Source organism: Colobus angolensis, unplaced genomic scaffold (assembly GCF_000951035.1).
Source record: "Colobus angolensis palliatus isolate OR3802 unplaced genomic scaffold, Cang.pa_1.0 Scaffold443, whole genome shotgun sequence".
Lineage (NCBI taxonomy): Eukaryota > Metazoa > Chordata > Mammalia > Primates > Cercopithecidae > Colobus > Colobus angolensis.
The window spans coordinates 432,733-437,729 of record NW_012117855.1 but is presented as its reverse complement, the minus strand read 5'-3'; positions in this window follow the sequence as shown (position 1 = coordinate 437,729).

The following is a 4,997-nucleotide window of genomic DNA, read 5'->3' as shown; positions in this document are numbered from 1 at the left end:
AGCCAGGATGGTCTCGATCTCCTGACCTCGTGATCCGCCCGTCTCGGCCTCCCAAAGTGCTGGGATTACAGGCTTGAGCCACCGCGCCCGGCGGGTCAGCATTTCTTAATGGTGAGGGGAAAAAAGAAATGTAGCAGGCGCCACCTGAACCACACAGTCCAGTTCAACATGGCTGGTGCTGGGATGAGGTGGCGTCGTGTGCCTCCTGAGGTGATGCACCAGGAAGGACACGACGTCCCCGCCATAGCCTTCCTGCAAAACGTGCTCACGCTGAGTCCACTCATAAAGAGGAAACACCAGAGGATCCCGAGTTGAGGGCAGCCGGCTGAACGTCTCGGCAGGCTTCTTCCACAGTGCCAGTGGTGTGAACGAGACAGAGGCTGAGGAGACAACCTGAAGGCCCCACGTGGGTCTGGCGTGATGGAGACAATGGGCAAAGATTGGACATACACTGTACGAGCTAACAGTGTTGGAGCAATCACAAGTCTCCCACGCGTGATGATTATATTGCGGTCACGTCAGGAAGCTCCTCGGTCTTAGGAGATACATACTGAAATGCCGGGGAGCTTGTGTTGTGGTGCGATGTCTGCAACATACTCTTGGACAATTCAAAATCTGGCAGTAATCATAATGAGTAGCAGTCTTCAGAGAGGGAGGGAAAATGGCAATGTTAACACCTGGCTTTTGGCTCTCTGCACCACCATGCAGTGGGCAAGAACAAGCGCCTTAGAGAAGTGGCAGGAAGGGAGCCAAGAAGGAAGGTTGGTCCGTTCTCTGAGAGAGGTTGGCATGAGGTGAAAGTGCCAGCTGTGTTTGGCATAAGGAGTATGGAAAACACCAGGCACAGGGATACTAGGAACCAAAACTGCACCTGATGACCTCAAGGGCCATGTGTTGGAGGTGAGTCCTGCCGATCTGCAGAATGATGAAGTTGCATTTGGAAAATTCAAGCTAATTACTGAGGATGTTCAGTGCAAAAACAGCCTGACCAGCTTTCATGGAAAAAAAAAAAAAAAAGACCATGACTGAAGCTCATGTGATTGTCAGAACTACAGATGGTCACTTGCCTCATCTGTTCTGTGCTGGTTTTACTAAAACAGTGCAGCAAGCAGATTGGGACGACCTCTCACAGGCAACCCCAGCAGGTCCGTCAAATCCAGAAAAGATGGTGGAAATCAAGGCCCAAGAGGTGCAGACCAATTACTCGAAAGAAGTGGCCCACGAATTGATGCCAGACAGCACTGGGAGAGACACAGAGAAGGTTCCCCAGTCTCTCCAGGTATCCTCTCCAGGATGCCTTCCTTGGAAAAGTAAAAATGCTGGAGAAGCCCAGGCTTGCACTGGGAAAACTCAAGCTTTGTGGTGAAGGTCGCTGTCCCGGAAAAGCGACAGGATGAGGCCGGTGCTAAACGTGAATGAGCTGATGGAAATGAGCCCCCAGCCCAGCAACCTGTTTAAAACTCAGACTTTGGGCCGGGCGCGGTGGCTCACACCTGTCATCCCAGCACTGTGGGAGGCCGAGGCAGGTGGATCATGAGGTCAGGAGATGGAGACCGTGCTGGCTAACACGGTGACACCCCGTCTCCACTAAAAATACAAAAAATCAGCCGAGTGAGGTGGCGGCGCCTATAGTCCTTGCTACTTGGGAGACTGAGGCACGAGAATCTCTTGAGCCCAGGAGGTGGAGGTTGCAGTGAGCGGAGATGGTGCCACTGCACTCCAGCCTGGGCAACAGAGTGAGACTTCATCTCAAAAACAAAACAAAACAAAATAACTATGAGGTACCAAGTTTAGTACTCGAGTGAGGAAATTATGTGTACAACAAACCCCCATGACATGAGTTTACCAATATAAAAACCTGCACATGTACCCCTGAACCTAAAATAAAAATTTAAAAATAATAAATAAAGCTAACACTTGAAGAATCTAGAATAAATATATGTGATGTGCAATGTATTCATCTGTAGCTTTTTTTAGGCTTGAAATTTTTCCAAATCAAAACAGTTTAAAAGTTCCTTAGAGGCCAGGCGCAGTGGCTCATGCCTATAATCCCAGCACTTTGGGAGGCCGAGGTGGGCGGATCATGAGGTCAGGAAATCAAGACCATCCTGGCTAACACGGTGAAACCCCATCTCTACTAAAAATATAAAAATTAGCTGGGCGTGGTGTTGGGCGCCTGTAGTCCCAGCTACTCAGGAGGCTGAGGCAGAGCTTGCAGTGAGCCAAGATCACACCACCGCACTCCAGCCTAGGCGACAGAGCGAGACTCTGTCTCTTAAAAAAAATACAAAAATAAAAGTTCCCTAGAACCTCTAAAGCTGAGAAAATAATGGAACCCTCCCTCCCTGATATTAAAATAAAACCAAAACTAAAACCCGAAATAAGAGGAAGGAAATCTAACAGGGTTTTGAATTCCCCAGTGATTACACTACAATACCTTCTCTGAAATACCATGAACAACATTCTTTGAAAAAAAGTGTTTTTCTCATGGGTGTGCCCTGGCTTTGTGCTTTTTTTGTTTTGTTGTTTTGTTTTGTTGTTGAGATGGAGTCTTGCTTTGTTGGCCGGGGCTGGAGTGCAGTGGCGCGATCTCAGCTCACTGCAACTCTGCCTCCTGGGTTCAAGCAATTCTCCTGCCTCAGCCTCCTGAGTAGCTGGGATTACAGGTGTGCGTCACCACACCTGGCTAATTTTTTGTATTTTTAGTAGAGACAGGATTTTACCATGTTGGCCAGGCTGGTTTTGAACTCTTGACCTCAAGTGATCCACCCGCCTCAGCCTCCCACAGTGCTGGGAGTATAGGCATGAGCCACCATGCCTGGCTGGCTTTGCCCTTTTGAGGGACAAAAGCATTGCACCCCCAAGTCATACAGGAGGGTGTTAAAGATGAGAATGAAGCTGACTTTTCCAAGGCTCCCCACAAGCAGCAGGAGTTGAACCTGGGTTAGTTTGATTTCAAAACTCTTGCTCTCAAATGCTTTGAGTCAAGGGCTGACAGCAAGTTCCCCGGGGGGTTCAGAGGTGGGACAGGTCCCCTGCCCAGGCTCCTCACAGGTCAGGCACCGTGTCACCTGACACAGTAGGAGTGCAGCACATTGTTGATGGAATTGAATGGGTGGACTTGGGGCTTATGGGTGGAGGAGGGTTTGGATGAAGGTACCCAGGTGGGCAGAGAGCTGAGCAGAGTGCTAGAGCGGGGCGTGGTGCGGCTGTATGCAGAACCCACAATAACAGAGTTTGGGAAGAAGGGGTCATGCCGGGGAGGGGAAGCCAGGACCCAAAGGCCATCCTTCTCAGCCCGGGGACCTGGGTGTGTCCTTTTCTGGGACAAGTGGCTGTTTCAGAAGAGGAATGGGCTGGGGGGAGGGGCTCCTTGTCAGGAACTGACTTCCCCAGTAACGTGAGGGCCCCTGTGGGGTTTTTGCCTGTGTTTTGTGTGGTTTGTCCTCCTCACCCAGAAACGTAACAGACTTGGTGAAAGGTACGATTCGGTGGCCGTGGAGGTGGGTGTGGTTCACACCTCAAAATGCATGGGTGTGATTCTGCTGAGGAAGCAAAAAATACAATGAGAAAGGAAAAAAAATAAAATGAGCAGGTGGCTTTGTTCTGCTCCCAGCAGGGTTGGTGAGCCACGTGAGATGGATGCCCAGACAGTCCTGCTCCAAACCCTAGACAGGCCCCCAATCCCCACAGTCCCCAAGCTGCCCCCGTAGCCCCCAAGTCCAAGCCCTTGCTCTGCTGTTCTCCCACCTGGAGTGAGCTGAGCGTCCTGAACGCCCACCTCTGCCGAGTCCCTGAGGCTTAGATTCTGTGGCCACGCAGCTGAATACCGCTGTGGCCCGGGTGACATCTTGGTCCCCCAGGGCTCTGGAAGCACCTGCAAGCTGGGGAGGGGCTGGGACTCCAGGGCCTGGAAGCTTCCCTCCCGCCCCACCTCTGCACCCACCTGGGGGCCACTAGAGCCTTTGTCTCAAAGCCCTGCCCCAGTTCACTTTCTTAGGACCCTGGGCAAGACAACTGTGCTAAGGACATCGCTGTCACAAGAAGTATCTGTCACCCAAAACGACGTCCTACGGCTCCGTCCTCAAAGGCACAGTGGGGTGCAGCAAGGGCGTTCCAGAAAGCGTCTGAGGAGGCTGGGGAAGGAAAGAGGTCTGGGAAGGAGCTGCCGTCCGTGGAGTCAGACACCATCGTGCAGAAGCAGAACTCAGCGAGTGACTCAGGGAGCCGTCACGCCAGTGTCCGCAGGGCTTTCCAGCTCTAAAATCCCATCTCTGACCTTGACTCACGCACAGGTGGCGCTGGAGGAGGCAGGCTGGGCTGATCTTGACCTGAAAGCCCAGAATTGCTGGGGTCCACAGGCTGCTCTGCAGAGACGTTGCTGGTCCACAGGCTGCTCTGCAGAGACATTGCTAGGGGACTCCAGGGACGGACTTAGGGCACCTTCCCCATGGGGCCAGCTGGGCAGGGCCAGGCGTCTGCAGAGCTGAAACCTCCTATGCACGGGGCGGAGGGCTCGGGCCCCTTCTGGGTCTGCTGTTGAAGGATGTGGGATCTCTCATCGGTCTTCTCGCTTTTCAGATAGGAAGAGGGAGAACGGGAGGGATTGGCGAATCCCGAGAACCAGGCCTGTTCGCTTGGTCCGCGGTTTTGGGCCCCTCCCCTGCCCCAGCCCCACGCCACGCCCCGCTTTCTCCTGTCTGCACCAGCTGACTTTCTGATTCTTGGAGATCTTGTGTTTGGGCCTTTTCTGGGAATCTCCAACGTCACGAAGTCAATTTACATCAGACTGAGACCTAAATACATGTCTGTTCTAATGGTCAATGCAAGTTTTGTTTTTTACCCTGCCATGATTTGGAATTCAAAAAAATATGTATCAAAAGGAGAGGACGGGAGCGGTGGCTCATGCCTGTAAACCCAGCACTCTGGGAGGCTGAGGTGTGCAGACCACCTGAGGTCAGGAGTTCAAGACCAGCCTGGCCAACATGGTGAAACCT